The sequence below is a fragment of the Ranitomeya variabilis genome, chromosome 4 (assembly GCF_051348905.1).
Source record: "Ranitomeya variabilis isolate aRanVar5 chromosome 4, aRanVar5.hap1, whole genome shotgun sequence".
Taxonomy (NCBI): domain Eukaryota; kingdom Metazoa; phylum Chordata; class Amphibia; order Anura; family Dendrobatidae; genus Ranitomeya; species Ranitomeya variabilis.
The window spans coordinates 339,979,405-340,005,888 of record NC_135235.1 but is presented as its reverse complement, the minus strand read 5'-3'; the positions used below and the strand labels follow the sequence as shown (position 1 = coordinate 340,005,888).

Below are 26,484 nucleotides of genomic sequence, written 5' to 3'. Positions count from 1 at the left end.
TGATACCATAAGAGATGAATCTATATGAAAGTTTCCTGTCTGCCAAGTAAATGTTAGAACATTACCAATTTTTATTATTTAACCCCTTTACCCCCAAGGGTGATTTGCACTGTCATGACAAGGGCCAATTTTTACAATTCTGACCACTGTCCCTTTATGAGGTTATAACTCTGGAACGCTTCAACACATCCTGATGATTCTGACAATGTTTTCTTGTGACATATTGTACTTCATGATAGTTGTAAAATTTCTTTGATATTACCTGCGTTTACTTGTGAAAAAAATGGAAATTTGGCAAAAATTTTGAACAATTCACAATTTTTACAAGACCATTTTTTTTTAGGGACCACATCACATTCGAAGCCACTTTGAGGGGTCTCTATGATAAAAAAAATACCCAAGTGTAACACCATTCTAAAAACTGCACATCTCAAGGTACTCAAAACCACATTCAAGTAGTTTATTAACCCTTCAGGTGTTTCACAGGAATTTTTGGAATGTTTAAAAAAAAATGAACATTTAACTTTTTTTCACAAAAAAATTACTTCAGCTCCAATTTGTTTTATTTTACCAAGGGTAACAGGAGAAAATGGACCCCAAAAGAGTACGCTGATACCCCATATGTGGTGGTAAACCATTGTTTGGATGCATGGCAGAGCTCGGAAAAGGAGGAGCGCCATTTGACTTTTCTATGCAAAATTGACTGGAATTGAGATGGGACACCATGTCTCGTTTAGAGAGCCCCTGATGTGCCTAAACATTGAAACCCCCAACAAGTGGCACCATTTTGGAAAGAAGACCCCCTAAGGAACTTATCTAGATGTGTTGTGAAAACTTTGAACCTCCAGGTGTTTCACTACAGTTTATAACGCAGAGCCGTGAAAATAAAAATTCTTTTTTTTTTCCACAAAAATTAAATTTTAGCCCCCAGTTTTGTATTTTCCAGAGAGTAACGGGGGAGAAATTGGACCCCAAAAGTTGTTCGATTTGTCCTGAGTACGCTGATACCCCATATGTGGGGGGGGAACCACCGTTTGGGCGAATGGCAGAGCTCGGAAGGGAAAGCGCGCTGTTTGGAATGCAGACTTAGATGGATTGGTCTGCAGGCATCACGTTGCATTTGCAGAGCCCCTGATGTACCTAAACAGTAGAAACCCCCAACAAGTGACCCCATATTAGAAACTAAACCCCCAAGGAACTTATCTAGATGTCTTGTGAGAACTTTGAACCCCCAAGTGTTTCACTAAAACACAGAGCCTTGAAAATAAAACAAATCCTTTTTTTCCACAAAAATTATTTTTTAGCCCCCGGTTTTGTATTTTCTCAAGGAGAAACAGGAGAAATTAAACCCCAAAGTTGTTGTCCAATTTGTACTGAGTACGCTGATACCCCATATGTTGGGGTAAACCCCTGTTTGGGCGCACGGGAGAGCTCGGAAGGGAAGGAGCACTGTTTTACTTTTTCAACGCAGAATTGGCTGGAATTGAGATCGGACGCCATGTCGAGTTTGGAGAGCCCCTGATGTGCCTAAACAGTGGAAACCCCCAATTCTAACTGAAACCCTAACTCAAACACACCCCTAACTCTAATCCCAACCATAACCCTAACCACACCCCTAACCCTAATCCCAACCCTAATCCCAAACGTAAATGTTATCCAAACCCTAACTTAAGCCCCAACCCTAATACTAACTTTAGCCCCAACCCTAACCCTAACTTTAGCCCCAACCCTAACCCCATTCCTAACCTTAACCCCAACCCTAACTTTAGCCCCAACCCTAACCCTAAATTTAGCCCCAACCCTAACTTTAGCCCCAACCCTAACCCTATTGGAAAAATAGAAATAAATACATTTTTTAAAATGTTATTATTTTTCCCTAACTAAGGGGGTGATGAAGGGGGGTTTGATTTACTTTTATAGCTTTTTTTGGTGGATTTTTATGATTGGCAGCCGTCACACACTAAAAGACGTTTTTTATTGCAAAAAATTGTTTTTGCGTCTCCACATTTTGAGAGCTATAATTTTTCCATATTTTAGTTCACAGAGTCATGTGAGGTCTTGTTTTTTGCGGGACGAGTTGATTATTGGTACCACATACGGGCACGTGACATTTTTTGATCGCTTTTTATTCTGTTTTTTTGTGAGGTAGAATGAACAAAAACCAGCTATTCATGAATTTCTTTTAGGGGGCGCTTATACCGTTCCACGTTTGGTAAAATTGATGAAGCAGTTTTAATCTTCGGGTCAGTACAATTACAGCGATACCTCATTTATATTTTTTTATGTTTTGGCGCTTTTATACGATAAAAACTTTTATATATAAAAAAATAATTATTTTTGCTTTGCTTTATTCTGAGGACTATAACTTTTTATTTTTTCATTGATGACGCTGTGTGGCAGCTCGTTTTTTGTGGGACAAGATGACATTTTCAGCGGTACCATGGTTATTTATATCTTTTTGAACGTGTGTTATTCCACTTTTTTTTTGGCGGTCTGATACCGCTAAGTCATCTGGGTAATTTCGCAATGCATCACTGGGAACGGAAGCTGGCGGCAGCATCTCGCACATCGGGACAGCGGAAGATGGACGCCGGAGGGTGAGTATATAACTATTTTTTATTTTAGTTTTTTTAACAGGGATATGGTGCCCACACTGCTATATACTATGTAGGCTGTGTTATATACTGCGTGGGCTGTTATGATACGGTGGCCTAGGAGCAGCATGGGGAACACTCTGGAGAAGGTGGGACCTGTACTGACCGCAGACCCTGAACTTAACACTGCAACTAGAAGCAGCCGTGGGATGTACCTAACACTCCCTAGACACCTCGTCACAGCCGGAGATCTAAATACCCCTAGAGATAAGAAAAGGGAAAACTATCTTGCCTCAGAGAAAACCCCCAAAGGATAGACAGCCCCCCACAAATATTGACTGTGAGAGGAGAGGGACAAAACATACGCAGACTGAAATCAGGATTTAGCAAAGAAGGCCGTACTAGCTAGATAGAAAGGAAAGAACAGAGTACTATGCGGTCAGTATTAAAATACTAGAAAATATCCACCACAGAAAAATACAAAAGCTCCACATCTAACTAAATATATGGAGGGTATATCTGCATCTCCAGAGATACCAGCATGGCTGAAGAAATCCTTGCACAGACCAAGCTGGACAAAACAAACATGAAAATGAACTGAACTATTAAGTCCACAGCATATGGACAGCAAAAGGCCAAGCCAGAACTTATCTTTGATGAACTGCACAGCAAGCAGGAGAGACCAGGAAAGGATGTGAATCCTCCAGGAACAATGGACAACTGGCACTGACCAAAGGGTGAAGCCAGACTAAATAGCCCAGTCCGAAGTGGCCACACCTGATGACTGCTGTGAAAGACAGACAGCAGCGCTACCACTTATAACCACCGGAGGGAGCCCAAGAGCAGAATTCACAACAGTACCCCGCCCTTGAGGAGGGGTCACCGAACCCTCACCAGAGCCCCCAGGCCGATCAGGACGAGCCAAATGGAAGGCACGAACCAAATTGTCAGCATGAACATTGGAGGCAACAACCCAAGAATTATCCTCCTGGCCATAACCCTTCCACTTGACAAGATACTGAAGCCTCCGCCTTGAAAAATGAGAATCCAAGATCTTCTCCACCACATACTCCAACTCTCCATCAATCAACACCGGGGCAGGAGGATCAACAGAGGGAACCACGGGCACCACATATTTCCGCAACAAAGATCTGTGAAAAACATTATGGATGGAAAAAGAGGCTGGAAGGGCCAAACGAAAAGACACAGGATTGATAATCTCAGAAATCCTATAAGGACCAATAAACCGAGGCTTGAACTTAGGGGAAGAAACCTTCACAGGAACATGACGGGAGGACAACCAGACCAGATCTCCAACCTGAAGCCGGGAACCAACACACCGACGACGGTTAGCAAAACGCTGAGCCTCCTCCTGAGACAATACCAAATTGTCCACCACATGAGCCCAAATTTGCTGTAACCTGTCAACCACAGAGTCCACCCCGGGACAATCAGAAGGCTCAGCCTGCCCTGAAGAAAAACGGGGATGAAAACCAGAATTACAAAAGAAGGGTGAAACCAAAGTGGCAGAACTAGCCCGATTATTAAGGGCAAACTCGGCCAATGGCAAGAAAGCCACCCAATCATCCTGATCAGCAGACACAAAGCACCTCAAATAAGTTTCCAAAGTCTGATTAGTTCGCTCGGTTTGGCCATTTGTCTGAGGATGAAATGCGGACGAAAAAGACAAATCAATGCCCAGCCTAGCACAAAAGGCCCGCCAAAACCTAGAAACAAACTGGGACCCTCTATCGGATACAATATTCTCCGGAATGCCATGCAAACGAACCACATGCTGAAAAAACAACGGAACCAACTCAGAAGAGGAAGGCAATTTAGGCAAAGGTACCAAATGAACCATCTTAGAAAACCGGTCACAAACCACCCAGATAACCGACATCCTCTGGGAAACCGGAAGATCCGAAATAAAATCCATAGAAATATGCATCCAAGGCCTCTCAGGGACCGGCAAAGGCAAAAGCAACCCATTGGCGCGGGAGCAGCAAGGCTTGGCCCGCGCACAAGTCCCACAGGACTGCACAAAGGAACGCACATTCCATGACAAAGAAGGCCACCAAAAGGACCTACCAACCAATTCTCTGGTACCAAAAATCCCAGGATGGCCAGCCAACACCGAACAATGAATCTCAGAAATCACTTTACTAGTCCATCTGTCAGGAACAAACAGTTTCCCCACTGGACAGCGGTCAGGTTTATCAGCCTGAAATTCCTGAAGAACCCGTCGTAAATCAGGGGAGATGGCAGAAAGAATCACCCCTTCCTTCAAAATACCGACCGGCTCAAGGACCCCAGGAGAATCGGGCAGAAAGCTCCTAGAAAGGGCATCAGCCTTAACATTCTTAGAACCCGGAAGATACGAGATCACAAAATCGAAACGGGAGAAAAACAGGGACCATCGGGCCTGTCTAGGATTCAGCCGTTTGGCAGACTCGAGGTAAATCAGATTCTTATGATCGGTCAAGACCACAATACGGTGCTTGGCCCCCTCAAGCCAATGTCGCCACTCCTCAAATGCCCACTTCATAGCCAACAACTCATGATTGCCGACATCATAATTACGTTCTGCAGGCGAAAACTTTCGAGAAAAGAAGGCACATGGTTTCATCAAGGAACCATCAGAATTCCTCTGAGACAAAACGGCCCCTGCCCCAATCTCAGAAGCGTCAACCTCAACCTGAAAAGGAAGAGAAACATCCGGCTGACGCAACACAGGGGCAGAAGTAAATCGGCGTTTAAGCTCCTGAAAGGCAGAAACAGCCGCAGAGGACCAATTCGTCACATCAGCGCCTTTCTTCATCAAATTGGTCAGGGGTTTAACCACACTGGAGAAGTTGGCAATGAAACGGCGATAAAAATTAGCAAAGCCCAAAAATTTCTGAAGGCTCTTCACGGATGTGGGCTGGATCCAATCATGAATGGCCTGAACCTTAACCGGATCCATTTCTATAGATGAGGGAGAAAAAATGAAGCCCAAAAAAGAAACCTTCTGTACTCCAAAGAGGCACTTAGACCTCTTCACAAACAAGGCATTATCACGAAGGATCTGGAATACCATTCTGACTTGTCTCACATGAGACTCCCAATCATCTGAAAAAATCAAAATATCATCCAAATATACAATCATGAATTTATCAAGATAATTCCGAAATATATCATGCATGAAGGACTGAAACACAGATGGAGCATTAAAGAGTCCGAATGGCATCACAAGATATTCAAAATGGCCCTCGGGCGTATTAAACGCAGTTTTCCATTCGTCACCCTGCTTAATACGAACAAGATTATATGCCCCTCGAAGGTCAATCTTAGTAACTAGCCCCCTTAATCCTGGCAAACAAATCAGAAAGCAAAGGCAAAGGGTATTGGAATTTGACCGTGATCTTATTCAAGAGGCGATAATCAATACAGGGTCTCAAGGAGCCATCCTTCTTGGCAACAAAAAAAAAACCTGCTTGCAATGGAGAAGATGGCCGAATATGCCCCTTCTCCAAAGACTCCTTAACATAACTCCGCATGGCGACATGTTCTGGCACAGACAGGTTGAAAAGTCGGCCCTTAGGGAACTTACAGCCTGGAATCAAGTCAATAGCACAATCACAGTCCCTGTGCGGTGGAAGGGAACTGGATTTGGGCTCATCGAATACATCCTGGAAATCTGACAAAAACTCAGGAATTTCAGACGAGGGGGGGAGGTGGAAATTGACATCAAAGAAACGTCATCATGAACCCCCTGACAACCCCAACTAGTCACAGACATAGATTTCCAATCCAACACCGGATTATGCACCTGTAACCATGGAAACCCCAGCACAATAGCATCATGCAAATTATGCAACACCAGAAAACGACAATCTTCCTGATGGGCTGGCGCCATACACATGGTTAGCTGTGTCCAAAACTGAGGTTTATTTTTAGCCAATGGTGTAGCATCAATGCCCCTCAAAGGAATAGGACTCTGCAAAGGCTGCAAGGGAAAACCACAACGTCTGGCAAATTCTAAGTCCATTAAATTTAAAGCGGCGCCTGAATCCACAAATGCCATGACAGAAAATGATGATAATGAGCAGATCAGGGTCACAGATAACAGAAATTTAGGTTGTACAGTACTGATGGTAATGGAATTAGCAATTCTCTTGGCACGCTTAGGGCAATCAGAAATAACATGAGCAGAATCGCCGCAGTAAAAACACAACCTATTCTGACGTCTGAATCCTTGTCGTTCAGCTCTAGGCACAATCCTATCACACTGCATAAGCTCAGGACTCCGCTCGGAAGACAACGCCATAGTGTGCACAACTCTGCTCTCACGCAAGCGCCGATCAATTTGAATGGCCAGAGACATAGAATCACTCAGACCAGCAGGCGTGGGGAACCCCACCATAACATCTTTAACGGATTCAGAAAGACCCTTTCTGAAAATTGCCGCCAAAGCATCCTCATTCCATTTAGTCAGCACATACCATTTTCTAAATTTCTGGCAATACGATTCTGCCGCTACTTGACCCTGACACAGGGCCAACAAGGTTTTCTCAGCATGATCCACAGAATTAGGTTCATCATACAATAACCCAAGCGCCTGAAAAAAGGTGTCTACATTAAGCAAGGCCGGATTCCCAGATTCCAGTGAAAACGCCCAATCCTGAGGATCGCCACGCAGCAGAGATATGACAATTTTAACCTGCTGGATGGGATCACCAGAGGAACGGGGCTTCAGAGCAAAAAACAGTTTACAGTTATTTTTAAAGCTCAAAAATTTGGACCTATCCCCAAAAAACAGATCAGGAGTTGGAATTCTAGGCTCTAAAACTGGAGTCTGAACGATATAATCAGAAATACCCTGCACTCTAGCAGCAAGATGATCCACACGAGAAGCAAGTCCCTGAACATCCATGTCAGCGCCAAACTCCTGAGCCACCCAGAGGTAAAGAGGGAAAAAAAAACACAACAGTCTACAGAAAAAAAAATGTCTCAGCACTTTCTTTCCCTTCTTCTGAGATGCGGTTAACTCATTGTTGGCCAGTTGTACTGTTATGATATGGTGGCCTAGGAGCAGCATGGGGAACACTCTGGAGAAGGTGGGACCTGTACTGACCGCAGACCCTGAACTTAACACTGCAACTAGAAGCAGCCGTGGGATGTATCTAACACTCCCTGGACACCTCGTCACAGCCGGAGATCTAAATACCCCTAGAGATAAGAAAAGGGAAAACCCCCAAAGGATAGACAGCCCCCCACAAATATTGACTGTGAGAGGAGAGGGAAAAAATATACGCAGACTGAAATCAGGATTTAGCAAAGGAGCTAGATAGAAAGGAAAGAACAGAGTACTATGCGGTCAGTATTAAAATACTAGAAAATATCCACCACAGAAAAATACAAAAGCTCCACATCTAACTAAATATATGGAGGGTATATCTGCATCTCCAGAGATACCAGCATGGCTGAACAAATCCTTGCACAGACCAAGCTGGACAAAACAAACATGAAAATGAACTGAACTATTAAGTCCACAGCATATGGACAGCAAAAGGCCAAGCCAGAACTTATCTTTGATGAACTGCACAGCAAGCAGGAGAGACCAGGAAAGGATGTGAATCCTCCAGGAACAATGGACAACTGGCACTGACCAAAGGGTGAAGCCAGACTAAATAGCCCAGTCTGAAGTGGCCACACCTGATGACTGCTGTGAAAGACAGACAGCAGCGCTACCACTTATAACCACCGGAGGGAGCCCAAGAGCAGAATTCACAACAGTGGGCTGTGTTATATACTGCGTGGCCTGTGTTATATACTACGTGGGCTGTGTTATATACTAAGTAGGCTGTGCTATATATTACATGGGCTGTGTTATATACTGCCTGGCTGCTATATACTACGTGGGCAGTGTTATATACTGCATGGGCTGTGCTATAACTTACGTGGGCTGTGCTATATATTACTTGGACTGTGTTATATACTACGTGGCTGCTATATATTACATGGCTGCTATATACTACGTGGCTGTGCTATATACTACGTGGCTGTCTGTGTTACGTGGGCTGTGCTATATACTATGTAGCTGCTATATACTATGTGGCTGCTATATACTATGTGGCTACTATATATTACATGGCTGTGCTATATACTATGTGGCTGTCTGTGTTACGTGGGCTGTGCTATATACTATGTGGCTGCTATAAACTATGTGGCTGCTATATACTATGTGGCTGCTATATACTATGTGGCTGCTATATACTACGTGGCTGTGCTTTATACTATGTGGCTGCTATATACTATGTGGCTGTGCTCTATACTACGTGGCTGTGTTACATACTACGTGGCTGTGTTATATACTACGTGGCTGTGTTATATACTATGTGGCTGCTATATACTACGTGGCTGTGCTATATACTATGTGGCTGTGCTATATACTACATGGCTGTCTGTGTTACGTGGGCTGTGCTATATACTATGTGGCTGCTATATACTATGTGGCTGTCCTATATACTATGTGGCTGTGCTATATACTATGTGGCTCTGCTATATACTACGTGTCTGTCTGTGTTATATACTACGTGGCTGTGTTTTATACTACGTGGCTGTGTTATATACTACGTGGCTGTGCTATATACTATGTGGCTGTGCTAAGCACCACGTACTGTACATACATACATATTTTAGAATACCTGATGCGTTAGAATCGGGCCACCATCTAGTCTAATATATAAAGCTGAATGTGTGTGTGTATGTATGTATGTATTTGTGTATGTCCGGGATTGGCATCGGCACCGTTGCAACTACAGACACAAAATTTGCACAATCACACGTCTGGACCCCGAGAGCGTCATAGGCTATGTTGTGAGGCGAAATTTTAACCCTGCGCGTTCCAATTCACCAATTTTGCCCCTATCTACATAATGGGCAAAAAGTGAAAGGAAAAGTGTTGGAGGCAAATTGACAGCTGCCAGATGTGAACAAGGGGAACTTAAAGAATGAGAGCGATGGCGCCAAAGAGTATATACCTAGTTGCTAGGGTAGGGCCCCGACATGGGATACTCACCACACACGAGGATATGAACACACACAAAAAATGCGCCACACACTACCACCTGTTTGAACACATATACCGCCCTCTGCACACATTTCACCACACATACACCAACCTCGCCACATAAAAGTCGAAACACAAAAGTCGCCACTCAAAACTCACCACGCGCAAAATTCACCACATACAAAACTCGCCACATGCAAAACTAGGCTCCCGCAAAACTCGCCACACGTGCAAAACTCACCTCTTGGAAAACTCGCCACACGCAAAACTTGCACACGCGGAAAAATTGCCACATGCACAAAAGTTGCAACACATGCAAAAGTTGCCTCACACAAAACTTGCACATACTCAAAACGCACCACACCAATTTAGTTAAAAATAATGGGATGCATTAAAAGAGGCATAGATGCTCATGAGGAGAACATAATTTTACCTCTATACAAGTCACTAGTTCGACCACACTTAGAATACTGTGTACAGTTCTGGTCTCCGGTTTATAAGAAAGACATAGCTGAACTAGAGCGGGTGCAAAGAAGAGCAACCAAGGTTATTAGAGGACTGGGGGGGCTGCAATACCAAGATAGGTTATTACACTTGGGGCTATTTAGTTTGGAAAAGCGAAGGCTAAGGAGTGATCTTATTTTAATGTATAAATATATGAGGGGACAGTACAAAGATCTTTCTGATGATCTTTTTAATCATAGACCTGAGACAGGGACAAGGGGGCATCCTCTACGTCTGGAGGAAAGAAGGTTTAACCCCTTAAGCCCCGAGGGTGCTTTGCACGTTAATGACCGGGCCAATTTTTACAATTCTGACCACTGTCCCTTTATGAGGTTATAACTCTGGAACGCTTCAACAGATCTTAGCGATTCTGACACAGTTTTCTCGCGACATATTGTACTTCATGATAGTGGTAAAATTTCTTCGATATAACTTGTGTTTATTTGTGAAAAAAAACGGAAATTTGGCGAAAATGTTGAAAATGTTGCAATTTTCCAACTTTGAATTTTTATGCCCTTAAATCACAGAGATATGTCACGCAAAATACTTAATAAATAACATTTCCCACATGGCTACTTTACATCAGCACAATTTTGGAAACAACATTTTTTTTTGTTAGGGAGTTATAAGGGTTAAAAGTTGACCAGGAATTTCTCATTTTTACAACACCATTTTTTTTTAGGGACCACGTCTCATTTGAAGTCATTTTGAGGGGTCTATATGATAGAAAATACCCAAATATGACACCATTCTAAAAACTGCACCCCTCAAGGTGCTTAAAACCACATTCAAGAAGTTTATTAACCCTTCAGGTGTTTCAAAGGAATTTTTGGAATGTTTAAATAAAAATGAACATTTAACTTTTTTCACACAACATTTATTTCAGCTCCAATTTGTTTTATTTTACCAAGGGTAAAAGGAGAAAATGGACCCAAAAGTTGTTGTACAATTTGTCCTGAGTACGCTAATACCCCATATGTGGGGGTAAACCACTGTTTGGGCTCATGGCAGAACTCGGAAGGAAAGGAGCGCCATTTTACTTTTCAATGCAAAATTGACTGGAATTGAGATGGGACGCCATGTTGCGTTTGGAGAGCCCCTGAAGTGCCTAAACATTGAACCCCCCACAACTGACACCATTTTGGAAAGTAGAGCCCCTAAAGAACTTATCTAGATGTGTGGTGAGCACTTTGACCCACCAAGTGCTTCACAGAAGTTTATAATTCAGAGCCGTGAAAATAAAAATTCTTTTTTTTTCACAAAAATGATTTTTTAGCCCCCAGTTTTGTATTTTCACAAGGGTAACAGGATAAATTGGACCCCAAAAGTTGTTGTCCAATTTATCCTGAGTACGATGATACCCCATATGTGGGGGGGAACCACTGTTTGGGCGCATGGCAGAGCTCGGAAGGGAAGGAGCGCCATTTGGAATGCAGACTTAGATGGATTGGTCTGCAGGCGTCACGTTGCATTTGCAGAGCCCCTGATGTACCCAAACAGTAGAAGCCCCCCACAAGTGACCCCATATTGGAAACTAGACCTCGCAAGGAACTTATCTAGATGTGTTGTGAGAACTTTGAACCCCCAAGTGTTTCACTACAGCTTGCTTGCAAAAATCCTTTTTTTCCCACAAAAATTATTTTTAGCCACCCAAATTTTTATTTTCCCAAGGATAACAAAAGAACTTGGACCCCAAAATTTGTTGTCCAATTTCTCCCGAGTACGCTGATACCCCATATGTTGGGGTAAACCCCTGTTTGGGCGCACGGGAGAGCTCGGAAGGGAAGGAGCACTGTTTTACTTTTTCAACGCAGAATTGGCTGGAATTGAGATGGGACGCCATGTTGCGTTTGGAGAGCCCCTGAAGTGCCTAAACATTGAACCCCCCACAACTGACACCATTTTGGAAAGTAGAGCCCCTAAGGAACTTATCTAGATGTGTGGTGAGCACTTTGACCCACCAAGTGCTTCACAGAAGTTTATAATTCAGAGCCGTAAAAAAAAAAATCATATTTTTTCACAAAAATGATCTTTTCGCCCCCAATTTTTTATTTTCCCAAGGGTAAGAGAAGAAATTGCACCCCAAAAATTGTTGTGCAATTTGTCCTGAGTACACTGATACCCCATATGTTGGTCTAAAGCACTGTTTGGGCGCATGGCAGAGCTCGGAAGGGAAGGAGCGCCATTTGACTTTTCAATGCAAAATTGACTGGAATTGAGATGGGACGCCATGTTGCGTTTGGAGAGCCCTGATGTGCGTAAACATTGAAACCCCCCATAAGTGACACCATTTTGAAAAGTACACCCCTTAAGGAACTTATCTAGATGTGTGGTGAGCACTTTGACCCAACAAATGCATCACAGAAGTTTATAATGCAGAGCCGTAAAAATAAAAAATCATATTTTTTCACAAAAATGATCTTTCGCCCCCAATTTTTTATTTTCCCAAGGGTAAGAGAAGAAATTAGACCAAAAAAGTTGTTGCGCAATTTGTCCTGAGTACGACGATACCCCATATGTGGGGGTAAACCACTGTTTGGGCGCATAGCAGAGCTCGGAAGGGAAGAAGCGCCGTTTGACTTTTCAATGCAAAATTGACTGGAATTGAGATGGGACACCATGTCGCGTTTGGAGGGCCCCTGATGTGCCTAAACATTAAAACCCCCACAAGTGACACCATTTTGGAAAGTAGACCCCCTAAGGAACAGGGTAACAGGATAAATTGAACCCCAATAGTTGTTGTCCAATTTGTCCTGAGTACGCTAATACCCCATATGTGGGGGGGGGGACCACTGTTTGGGTGCTGGCAGAGCTCGGAAGGGAAGGAGTGCCATTTGGAATGCAGACTTAGATGGATTGGTCTGCAGGCGTCACGTTGCATTTGCAGAGCCCCTGATGTACCCAAACAGTAAACCCCCCCCACAAGTGACACCTATTGGAAACTAGACCTCGCAAGGAACTTATCTAGATGTGTTGTGAGAACTTTGAACCCCCAAGTGTTTCACTACAGTTTATAATGCAGAGCCGTGAAAATAAAAATTCTTTTTTTTTTCACAAAAATGATTTTTTAGCCCCCAGTTTTGTATTTTCACAAGGGTAACAGGATAAATTGGACCCCAAAAGTTGTTGTCCAATTTATCCTGAGTACGATGATACCCCATATGTGGGGGGGAACCACTGTTTGGGCGCATGGCAGAGCTCGGAAGGGAAGGAGCGCCATTTGGAATGCAGACTTAGATGGATTGGTCTGCAGGCGTCACGTTGCATTTGCAGAGCCCCTGATGTACCCAAACAGTAGAAGCCCCCCACAAGTGACCCCATATTGGAAACTAGACCTCGCAAGGAACTTATCTAGATGTGTTGTGAGAACTTTGAACCCCCAAGTGTTTCACTACAGCTTGCTTGCAAAAATCCTTTTTTTCCCACAAAAATTATTTTTAGCCCCCCAAATTTTTATTTTCCCAAGGATAACAAAAGAACTTGGACCCCAAAATTTGTTGTCCAATTTCTCCCGAGTACGCTGATACCCCATATGTTGGGGTAAACCCCTGTTTGGGCGCACGGGAGAGCTCGGAAGGGAAGGAGCACTGTTTTACTTTTTCAACGCAGAATTGGCTGGAATTGAGATCGGACGCCATGTCGCGTTTGGAGAGCCCCATGATGTGCCTGAACAGTGGAAACTCCCCAATTCTACCTGAAACCCTAATCCAAACACACCCCTAACTCTAATCTCAACGGTACCCTAACCACACCCCTAACACTGTCACACCCCTAACTCTAATCCCAACCCTAATCCCAACCGTAAATGTAATCCAAACCCTAACCCTAACTTTAGCCCCAACCCTAACCCTAACTTTAGCCCCAACCCTAACCCTAACTTTAGCCCCAACCCTAACTTTAGCTCCAACCCTAGCCCCAACCCTAAGCCAAGCCTTAACCCGAGCCCTAACCCTAGCCCTAACCCTAACCCTAGCCCTAACCCTAACCCTAGCCCTAACCCTAGCCCTAACCCTAACCCAAGCCCTAACCCTAATGGAAAAATGGAAATAAATAAAAAAAATTTAATTTTACTATTTTTCCCTAACTAAGGGGGTGATGAAGGGGGGTTTAATTTACTTTTATAGCGTTTTTTATAGCGGATTTGTATGATTGGCAGCTGTCACACACTAAAAGACGCTTTTTATAGCAAAAAAGTTTTTGCGTCTTCACATTTTGAGACCTATAATTTTTCCATATTTTGGTCCACAGAGTCATGTGAGGTCTTGTTTTTTGCGGGACGAGTTGACGTTTTTATTGGTAACATTTTTGGACACGTGACAGTTTTTGATCGCTTTTTATTCCGATTTTTGTGAGGCAGAATGACCAAAAACCAGCTATTCATGAATTTCTTATGGGGGAGGCGTTTATACCGTTCCACGTTTGGTAAAATTGATAAAGCAGTTTTATTCTTCGGGTCAGTACCATTACAGCGATATCTCATTTATATCATTTTTTATGTTTTGGCGCTTTTATACGATAAAAGCTATTTTATAGAAAAAATAATTATTTTGGCATCGCTTTATTCTGAGGACTATAACTTTTTTATTTTTTTGCTTATGATGCTGTATTGCAGCTCGTTTTTTGCAGGACAAGATGCCGTTTTCAGCGGTACCATGGTAATTTATATCCGTCTTTTTGATCGCGTGTTATTCCACTTTTTGTTCGGCGGTATGATAATAAAGCGTTGTTTTTTGCCTCATTTTTTTTTTTTTCCTTACAGTGTTCATTGGAGGGGTTTACTAGTGGGACAGTTTTATAGGTTGGGTCGTTACGGATGCGGCAATACTAAATATGTGTACTTTTATTGTTTGTTTTTTTATTTAGATAAAGAAATGTATTTATGGGAATAATATATATATTTTTTTCTTTATTTAGAAATTTTTTTTTATTTTTTTTTTATTCATGTGGAATTTTTTTTTTCCTTTTTTACTTTGTCCCGGGGTGGACATCACAGATCACTGATCTGACAGTTTGCACAGCACTCTGTCAGATCAGCGATCTGACTTACAGCGCTGCAGGCTTACCAGCGCCTGCTCTGGACCCAGAAGTAGTCCCTGCAGGACCCGGATGCAGCCCCGCGGCCATTTTGGATTCGGAGCCTGCAGGGATAGGAGGTAAGAGATGCTCCGAGGGTCTCAGGGAAGCACGCAGGGAGCCCCCTCCCTGCGCGATGCTTCCCTATACCGCCGGAACACTGCGATCATGTTTGATCGCAGTGTGCCGGGCGTTAATGTGCCGGGGGCGGTCCGTGACTGCTCCTGGCACATAGTGCCGGATGTCAGCTGCGATAGTCAGCTGACACCCAGCCGCGATCGGCCGCACTCCCCCTGTGAGCGCGGCCGATCACTATGACGTACTATCCCGTCGGTGGGAATTAAGGCCCACCCCACCTCAACGGGATAGTACGTCATATGGGATTAAGGGGTTAAGCATAATAACAGACGCGGGTTCTTTACTGTAAGAGCAGTGAGACTATGGAACTCTCTACCGTATGATGTTGTAATGAGTGATTAATTACTTAAATTTAAGAGGGGACTGGATGCCTTTCTTGAAAAGTATAATGTTGCAGGGTATATATACTAGATTCCTTGTTATGGTGTTGATCTAGGGAACTAGTCTGATTGTCGTATGTGGAGTCGGGAAAGAATTTTTTTCCCCAGTGTGGAGCTTACTCTTTGCCACATGGTTTTTTTTTCCTTCCTCTGGATCAACATGTTAGGGCATGTTAGGTTAGGCTATGGGTTGAACTAGATGGCCTTAAAGTCTTCCTTCAACCTTAATAACTATTTTTACAAATTTTTTTTTGTTACATCTGTGTGGGATATCTCTGGTGTTGAAATATATGTTGTGAAATGTTTCTACTAGCTGAGTTTTTGCCTTTTAATAATTACATTTCCATTATTTTTGTTTTGTGGTTTTTGTGTGCAGAATAAATTTTTGTTAACACATTTTATTTTGCTAACAGCAGTTATTAACCCGGGCGAAGCCGGGTAGTACAGCTAGTAGTTAATAAACAAAAATTTCCACATATCTACCTTACAACAGCACAAGTTTTGAAACATTATTTTTCTCTTAGGACGTTATAAGGGTTAAATTTAACCAGCGATTTCTCATTTTCACAACAAAATTTACAAAACCATTTTTTTAGGGACCGACTAACATTTGAAGTGACTTTGAGGGGCCTATATGACAGAGAATACCCAAAAGTGACACCATTCTAAAAACTGAACCCTTCAATGTGCTCAAAATTACATTCAAGAAGTTTAATAACCATTCAGGTGCTTCACATGAATTAATGGAATGTGGAAGGGATAAACATTCAACTTTTTTCATAAAAATTTTCCTTTAGACCTAATTTTTGTTTACTTTTGCAAGGGTAACATGAGAAAATGGACCACAGAATTTGTTGTGCATTTTCTCCTGAGCATGCAGATACTACATATGTTAGGGAAAACCACTGTTTTGGCGCATGGCAGGGCTCGGAAGGGAAGGAGCAGCATTTCACTTTTCGAAAGTAACATTTGCTGGCATAATTAAAGGACGCCATTTCATGTTTGGAGATCCCCTGATGTGCCTAAAAATTAGAAACCCCCCACAACTGACACAGTTTTGGAAAATAGACCCCTCAGGAAACTTATCTAGATGTGTGATGAGCACCTTGAAACCCCAGGTGCTTTACAGAAGTATATAAATTTGAGTTGTGAAAATTAAAAATAAAAATTGAGACAAAAATGATTTTTAGCTCCAAATTTTGCATTTTCATAAGGACAACAGGAGAAATTGCACCATACAGTTTGTTGTGGAATTTCTCCTCAGTGCACCGATACCCCAAATGTGGAGGAAAACTACTGTTTGGGTGCACAGTAGCGCTTGGGATGGAAGGAGCACCATTTGACTTTTTGAATGTGAAATTTGATGGAATAATTAGCAGATGCCATGTCGCATTTGGAGAGCCCCTGATGTGCCTAATCAGTGGAAACACCCAACAATTGACACCAATTTGGAAACTAGACCCCTCTAGATGTGTATTGAGCACCTTCAACCCCCGGGTACCTCACAGAAGTTTATAACATTGAGCCATGAAAATAAAAAAATAAATCACATTTTTCCCACAAAAATATTTTTTAGCCCCAAATGTTGCATTTTCTCAAGGGTAACAGGAGAAAATGGACCACAAAATTTGTTTTGCAATTTCTCCTGAGTACACCAATACCCTATATGTAGTTGAAAACTACGTTTGATGCACAGTGCAAAGCTCAGAAGGGAAGATGCACTATATTAAGAGTTCAGATTTTACAGGAATGGTTTCAGGATGCCATGTCACATTAGCACAGCCCCTGAGTTGTCAGAAGAGCAAAAAACCCCATAAGTGATCTCATTTTATAAACTACATCTTTCATTGAATACATCAAGGGGTGCAGTGAGCATGTTGACTCCAAGGGTGATTCACCAAATTTTTGACCATTGGGCAGTTGTGGTGACAGCACTATCTGAGTGGGTTGGGGGACACTTGCTTGGCACGGGATTAAAGCACTCAGGCACAGTTTCTCCACATAAACAGTCTATTCCGGTTTATTAAACGTCATAAACCACATCACAAACAGTTCATTACATAGCAACATAGTAACATAGTCATTAGGTTGAAGGAAGACTTTAAGTCCATCTAGTTCAACCCATAGCCTAACCTAACAAGCCCTAACATGTTGATCCAGAGGAAGGCAGAAAAAACCCATGTGGCAAAGAGTAAGCTCCCGACTCCACATACCGCAATCAGACTAGTTCCCTGGATCAACGCTCTATCAAGGAATCTAGTATATATAACCTGTAACATTATACTTTTCAAGAAAGGTATCCAGTCCCTTCTTAAATTTAAGTAATTAATCACTCATTACAACATCATACGGCAGAGAGTTCCATAGTCTCACTGCTCTTATAGTTTAGAATCCGCGTTTGTGATTAGGCTTAAACCTTCTTTCCTCCAGACGTAGAGGATGCCCCCTTGTCCCTGTCTCAGGTCTATGATTAAAAAGATCATCAGAAAGGTCTTTGTATTGTCCCCTCATATATTTATACATTAAAATAAGATCACTCCTTAGCCTTCGTTTTTCCAAATTAAATAGCCCCAAATGTAATAATCTATCTTGGTATTGCAGACCCCCCAGTCCTCTAATAACCTTGGTCGCTCTTCTTTGCACTTGCTCTAGTTCAGCAATGTCTTTCTTATACACCGGAGCCCAGAACTGTACACAGTATTCTAAGTGTGGTCGAACTAGTGACTTGTATAGAGGTAAAATTATGTTCTCCTCATGAGCATCTATGCCTCTTTTAATGCATTCCATTATTTATTTGCTTTTGTAGCAGCTGCCTGACACTGGCCACTAAATGTGAGTTTGTCATCCACCCATACACCCAGGTCTTTTTCATTGATGGTTTTGCCCAGAGTTTTAGAATTAAGCACATAGTTATACATCTTATTACTTCTGCCCAAGTGCATGACCTTACATTTATCCCCATTAAAGCTCATTTGCCATTTGACAGCCCAAGCTTCTGGTTTACATAAATCCTCCTGTAATATAAAACTGTCCTCTGTACTGATTACCCTGCAGAGTTTAGTGTCATCTGCAAATATAGAAATTCTGCTCTGTATGCCCCCTACAAAGTCATTAATAAATATGTTAAAAAGAAGCCAGCCTAATACTGACCCCTGTGGTACCCCACTGCTAACCGCGACCCAGTCCGAGAGTGCTCCATTAATAACCACCCTTTGCTTCCTATCCCTGAGCCAGCTCTTAACCCACTTACACATATTTTCCCCTATCCTCATTATTCTCATTTTATGTATCAACCTTCTGTGTGGCACCATTTCAAAAGCCTTTGAAAAGTCCATATACACTACATCCACTGGGTTCCCTTGGTCCAGTCCGGAACTAACCTCTTCATAGAAACTGATCAGATTAGTTCATTGTATACATGAACGGGACACATTAACCACCGACAGTCTGTTCCAATGGCAGATATGTCTCTGCCCATAACCCCCTGTTACCTGGAGTTACCTTACAGGAGCTCCGGCTCCACACACTGACTCCTGTCAGTGCTGGTTCCCAGGGAAAAGCTGCCTCACTGGGGTCACCGTCTTTGTAACCAGGGCACCTCAGATCGTCCAGACCTGCAGTAGGAACTGTAGCTTTAGCCAGAGGTATAATCCAATCAGTAATTTTTTATCAGCGTTTTGGTTTAAAATATAACTTTTAATGTAAATTCACTAAATAAAAAGGTGTCAAAGACAATATTTACCACAAAAGTGCAAGGTGCATAGGACATTCAACACTAAAAACATGTGGAGTGCATATAACTAATGGGGTACTTCTCGTATTAACCCCTTATATGCAAAAAGACTGATCCTTTAATCCACTCCTATACAACATGCAAAATGTTCAATAATCTTAATTTATACGATCAGATGTATCTGAGCAATCATAAATCAGTTTGTATTACCCTTATTATATCTACTCCACATAATACAGCTATTACAGCGTCAATTGATTATTTATACAGAATAGATCCTTTACCAATATTGTCGGGTCCATCTGTTTGCCACACATAGGACCCTCTCCTATAACCAAATGTCCATTATGACTGACGCATAGCAGATTTATAGGGTCATCAAGTGTTAACAATGTTAGATCCCCAGGTAGTGCAGTCTATTAATGCAACAAATCTCTCTAGTGCATCTTTATTGCTCCTACCAATCTCCTTATAGACCTAGAGGGGATTTTATACCGTAACTACTCAACATATATGGCAAATTAGAAGGATCTCACCCATATGGATGTCGCTCTAAAAAACGCCCTCCATTCCAAACGTAGCGGTGGATCCTATCCCCCTTTGTTCCCGACGTGTTTTGTTGTCCTCATCAGGGTATAACATTGGGGCCAGTGTGATCATGCCATCAGGGAGACGCTATCATTATGCGTGTATCACCTAGCATTGACCGATCTTATAAATGCACCCTGCATTCAAATACACACACGTTTCCCGTTCAGGTACTGCGTAGTATCCGGCTTCCGGACCGCAAGCACCAGCCGGATGTATGATCGGTGGAACGCAAGCACCGAAAGAAAATTCAGCGCGCGCGTCCCCGAGCTCATCATAAAGTGCAGGCGCCCAGTTCGCGCATGCGCATAAAGTAATGCACGTTTACTGCTCGTCATTGACTGACGGCGGGGTTTCAGCAGGTGCCACGCCCCCTACTCAGGGAGATTCAGATTGCACTTCTGTTCCCAGCATTTGTTCTGATGTGGATGAAGCAACACATCAGAATTCCACTACATTATGTACAGGTTACACCCCACGGGGTACATCATAAAGGACAATTTTTGCCATAAGAGACTGTGACCCATGAAGAAAGAGCCCCTCCCCCATGTATACGCCTTGCTTGCTTTGCACTGTATCTAATTCTACAGAGATGACGAGGCTGAAACAATCCAGGATACGGACAAAAATACCCGGAGGGGAACAATGTTAAACTTATTAGCCCCTTACGCAAACAGACTCAGACCATCCCAGGAGACTGGACGTGCAGAAAAGTAAAATAGAGAATTTGGGGACACGTTGTGGAGGGGCCAAAGCCTATGATCTTCCTAGGGTGCCCTATGCTATCTTAACACTACCTAACGCGGAGGTTGGCACCCTAAAACCTTGAGCCCCCACTCATCGATGACTGTCCCTCTCTGCTAACCCTATTACGTCCTACATTATAGGAAAGAAGAAAAAGAGAGTTGGTCATTAAGACCATTTGTCTGATAGTACGTCTGATAGTATGTTATCAGGAATTCCCAGCTCAGTTGATGTCTTTGTTTCTTCCTTCATGAAATGTTTCTGCCACCTTAGTTTGCGGGCAAGCAAGTGAAGGTCTTTAATTGTCTCAAAACTATCATAGTCCGTGGTGGATACGAAGGATAGCCCCTACTTACAACACACATCTTGCTTGTGGAAATAGGTCGTGAGGACAGATTAATGACTTGAGGTTTTAAGGCGCACTGTGCGGGTTTTGTTGATTCCTGAGTGGATAACTTAGCTCTAAAAAATCCCTCTGTGTCAACCTTTTACCGCCCCTGCCTCCCCCTCATGCCCCTCTACCTCTTCCTCTTCCCCGTTGATGTTTAAACCTCGTATCTATATCTGAAAATTCATCTTCAGATGAGGAGATGGCGGTCTCTGGTACTTCGAAGTTCCGATTCACAGCCACGGAGTATGCTTTATTCTCTTTAAATTCTAGTAGGTCCCTATTATAGAATTTATGTTTCCGTTCCTTTAAATGAAACTGAAATCTTTCTAGATTATTTTGGAGACATTCTACAACGTCATTGGCAGATATTACATATGGACACGGACATCAAAGACTCAATTAATTGCTCTCCTCAAATTACATTTCGTAGAGGCAAATCTCTCAGAGACAGATTAGTCCACAGCCATTATCATAACCCAAGAAATCAGTCTTGGTTAAGTACACAACCAGCAGGATGTTAGAGATGCGGAAAATGTAAAGCATGCAGCTCCCTGCAAACGAGCAAAACGTTTGTGAGTAATAACACGGGTAGAACATATCATATTAGACAATTTATTAACTGCCAAACTGGGGGGGTTATATACAAGGCAACATGTGAATGTGGTATGGAGTATATAGGGAAAACAAGAAGAGAGTTCTGTAGGAGAATGGGGGAACATATTCGAGATATTGTTAATAAAAGAGACACTTCTATAGCCAATCATGTAAACAGACACCACGAGGGCAACATAAAGAAGAGTTTGCTTTTGGGAATTGACAGAATTAACCCCCCAGTAAGAGGGGGCAATTGGGACCAGATGATCCTTCAAAAAGAATGTAAATGGATCTTTTGGCTACAAACTGTACATCCAAGTTGTCTTAATGACCAACTCTCTTTTTCTTCTTTCCTATAATGTAGGACGCAATAGGGTTAGCAGAGAGGGACAGTCATCGATGAGTGGGGGCGCCAGGTTTTAGGGTGCCAACCTCCGCGTTAGGTAGTGTTAAGATAGCATAGGGCACCTAGGGAGATCATAGGCTTTGGCCCCTCCCCAACGTGTCCCTAAATTCTCTATTTTTCTTTTCTGCACGTCCAGTCTCCTGGGATGGTCTGAGTCTGTTTGCGTAAGGGGTTAATAAATTTAACATTGTTCCCCTCCGGGTGTTTTTTATATCCCTTTGTGTCCGTATCCGGGATTGTTTCAACCTCGTCATCACTATAGAATTAGATACAGTGCAGCACGGCGTATACGTGGGGGAGGGGCTCTTTCTTCATGGGTCACCATCTCTTATGGCCAAAATTGTCCTTTATGATGTACCCCGTGGGGTGTAACCTGTACATAATGTAGTGGAATTCTGATGTGTTGCTTCATCCACAGCAGAACGAATGCTGGGAATAGAAGCGCAATCTGAATCGCCCTGAGTAGGGGGCGTGGCACCTGATGAAACCCCGCCGTCAGTCAATGACGAGTGGTAAACGTGCATTACTTTATGCGCATGCGCGGACTGGGAGCCTGCGCTTTATGATGAGCTCGGGGACGCGGGCGCTGAATTTTCTGTCAACGCTTGCGTTCCACCGATCATACATCCGGCTGGTGCTTGCGGTCCGGAAGCCGGATACTACGCAGTACCTGAACCAGAAACGTGTGTGCATTTGAATGCAGGGCACATTTATAAGACCGGTCAACGCTAGGTGATACACGCATAATGACAGCGTCTCCCTGATGGTATGATCACACTGGCCCCAATGATATCCTCTGATGAGGACAACGAAACACGTCGGGAACAAAGGGGGATAGGATCCACTGCTACGTTTGGAATGGAGGGCGTTTTTTAGAGCGACATCCATATGGGTGATATCCTTCTAATTTGCCATATATGTTGAGTATTTACGTTATAAAATCCCCTCTAGGTCTATAAGGAGATTGGTAGGAGCAATAAAGATGCACTAGAGAGATTTGTTGCATTAATAGACTGCACTACCTGGGGATCTAACATTGTTAACACTTGATGACCCTATAAATCTGCTATGCGTCAGTCATAATCGACATTTGATTATAGGAGAGGGTCCTATGTGTGGCAAACGGACCCGACAATATTGGTAAAGGATCTATTCTGTATAAATATTCAATTGATGCTGTAATAGCTGTATTATGTGGAGTAGATATAATAAGGGTAATACAAACTGATTTATGATTGCCCAGATACATCTGATCGTATAAATCAAGATTACTGAACATTTTGCATGTTATATAGGAGTGGATTAAAGGATCAGTCTGTTTGAATATAAGTGGTTAATATGAGAAGTACCCCATTAGTTATATGCACTCCACTCCACATGTTTTTAGTGTTGTATATCCAATACACCTTGCACTTTTGTGGTAAATATTGTCTTTGATACCTTTTTATTTTGTAAATTTACAGTAAAAGTTATATTTTAATCCAAAACGCTGATAAAAAAGGAACTGTAGCTTCCCCAATACAGTAGCCATCACAGGCTCTGCAGATGCGACCTCTCCGTACGCTTTTCAGAAAGTCCAGTCCCAGTCACTTCCAACACACAGGCCATCAGTCCATGGTCTCACCAGGTGCGTTCAGGAATCCAACCCATCCCAGGACAATCCAACACACAGGCTATTCCAGGACTCACACTCTGAACCTTCCAGGTCCATACACTCTCACCATGTGACCCACACCCTGGTCACATTATGTAGCTGTAACCACTCCCATAGGTGACCACTGAAGCTGGAGAATAGTCTGAGCGTGCTGAGGTCAAGCCGTGAGGTCGATGAAGTGCCAAAAGGGTGAGACATAAGCATGGTCAAGACGTAGCAAAAAGGTCGAGGAGCCGAAGATAGCTGTGCAGAAAGGAGGGAAGTTGGAGAACAAAGTCAAAGGTCAAAGCCAGAAACACAATAAGCACACAGTCACAAGGCAAAGCACAGAACAAAAAAAACAGGTCGAGTAATACTCAAGAAAGCATTTGGACTAAACCGTATGCAAGCACACCAGGGGGTCAGACACAACTAAGACAGATGTATCACTGACAAGGATCCCCAGACGAAGGCGTGTAAATATAGCCCTCACCAAACCAAAAGGAGGCTATACAAATTAACCCCGAGAGGTCAGGTAAGGAACCCTGTCCACAACCATGACAGTACCCCCCTCTTAACGTGGGGCCACTGGATCCCCAGACTTCTCAAGATGCCTGGCATGAAAAGCCCGAACCAACCGATGCACTGAACCGGCCGAGACCCACGACTGATCCTCCAGACCATACCCCTTCCAGTGCACCAAATAGTGCAGATTCCAACGTACCCACAGAGAATCAACGATGCGCCCCACCTCATACTCCAGAGGACCTTCCACCAACACAGGAGGAGAAACGGACGAGGAGTCCTCCATGACTGCTCCCAATAGTTTCAAAAGGGACCAGTTAAAAACATTGGTATTTTGAAGGAGGCGGGAAGCTGTAACCTGTAGGCCACAGGGGGACCTTAAGCTTAATATTGCAGGTGGATAACCACACCTTCTCGCCCACTCAGAACGCAGGACACGATCCCCTCCTCTTGTCCGCAAAAAATGTATGCCTTCCCTGGGCCTTGGTGAAGTTTCGCTAAACCTCCACCCACAGGGCTTTTAAGCATTGCATAGTTCTCTCTGCCCCCAGAAAACCTGAGTCCATGCGAGAAAACTCCCCAAAATGCAGATTAAATCCATAGTTGACCAGGACGGAGACATTCCCGTGGACTGACTCACACGACCGTTGAAAGCAAACTCTTCCATGGGTAATGCATCACACCAGTCATCCTGGCTAAGGTTTCAGCAGACGGTAAAGCGGGCAGAGGTACAAAATGAGCTTGTTTGGGAAATCTATCCACCACCACCCACACAACGGAGTTACCTCTGGATGGAGGGAGATTACTGATAAAATCCATGGACAAATGTGTCCATGGTCTATCCGGAATTGGTAAAGGCACTAGTGATGAGCGAGTGAGCTACAATGAGGTGGGGGAGATACAAAGTACAGGTGTGTATTTACAATGATGGTCCAGCCATCTTCAGGGGGTGGGGGGTAGATGGAGATAGTGAATGGGCTACACACACACAAACATAAAATGACTTTGATTAGTTAATGTGGTAAGCAGCTCTGAGCAAATGTGTTTTGAGCGAGCGCCTAAAACTATGCAAGTTGTGGATGGTCCTAATATCTTGGGGTAGAGCATTCCAGAGGATTGGCGCAGCACGGGAGAAGTCTTGGAGTCGTGAGTGGGAGGTACGGATTAGTGCAGAGGTTAGTCGAAAGTCGTTTGCAGAGAGCAGTCGTCGGCTAGGCCAATAGACAGAAATGAGGGAGGAGATGTAAGGGGGTGCTGCACTGTGGAGAGCTTTGTGGGTGAGAACAAGTACTTTGAATTGTATCCTGTAATGAATGGGCAGCCAATGTAACGACTGGCGAAGAGCGGACACGTCCGAGTAACGATTAGCCAGATGGACGACCCTAGCTGCCGCATTAAGGATAGACTGGAGAGGGGAAAGTCGAGTAACAAGGAGGCCAATTAGTAGAGCGTTACAGTAGTCCAGGCGGGAGTGAATTAGGGCGACAGTGAGAGTTTTTGTTGTCTCCAAGTTGAGAAAAGGGCGGATTCTGGAGAGCGGGCAAGAGATTGTATGTGGGAGGTGAAGGAGAGATCGGAGTCAAACATAACACCCAGACAGCGCGCCTACTGCCGGGGTGTTATTATGGTGCCACCCACGGAGAGGGAAATGTCAGATTTAGGGAGGTTAGTAGAAGGCAGGAGCAGAAGAAGTTCAGTTTTGGAGAGGTTGAGTTTCAGATAGAGAGCGGACATGATGTTGGAGAATGCAGACAGTCAGTGGCGTTCTGTAGTACAGCGGGGGTAAGGTCAGGGGATGACGTGTATAGTTGTGTGTCATCAGCGTAAAGATGGTACTGAAAGCCAAATCTGCTGATGGTCTTTCCAATTGGGGCTGTGTAGAGGGAGAAGAGAAGGGGGCCAAGGACTGAGCCCTGAGGTACCCCAACAGTGAGAGGAAGAGGAGATGAAGTGGAGCCAGAGAACAGAACACTGAAGGAGCGTTCAGAAAGGTAGGAGGAGAACCAGGAGAGAGCAGTGTCCTTAATGCCTAGTGACTGGAGCCTAGAGAGTAGGTGGTCAACAGCGTTGAAAGCTGCAGAGAGGTCGAGGAGAATGAGCAGAGAGTGGTCACCATTACATTTTGCTGTC

At 43.5% G+C, this 26,484-nt stretch overlaps 1 long non-coding RNA gene across 3 annotated transcripts in view; it reads right to left on the bottom strand.

The window, feature by feature from the left end:
- LOC143764744 (uncharacterized) overlaps positions 1-20,296 on the bottom strand; it is a 155,333-nt gene extending 135,037 nt beyond the window's left edge. Inside the window, exons 1-2 of one of the 3 annotated variants that reach the window (XR_013213261.1) lie at positions 20,217-20,296; positions 19,242-19,354 (exon numbers count right to left, since the gene is read on the bottom strand). This is a non-coding gene — a long non-coding RNA (uncharacterized LOC143764744). Of the gene's footprint in view, positions 1-19,231; positions 19,355-20,009 lie in introns of all 3 variants that reach the window. The other 2 variants (XR_013213259.1, XR_013213260.1) reach the window with 2 other exon arrangements.
- Positions 20,297-26,484: the final 6,188 nt, after the last annotated feature.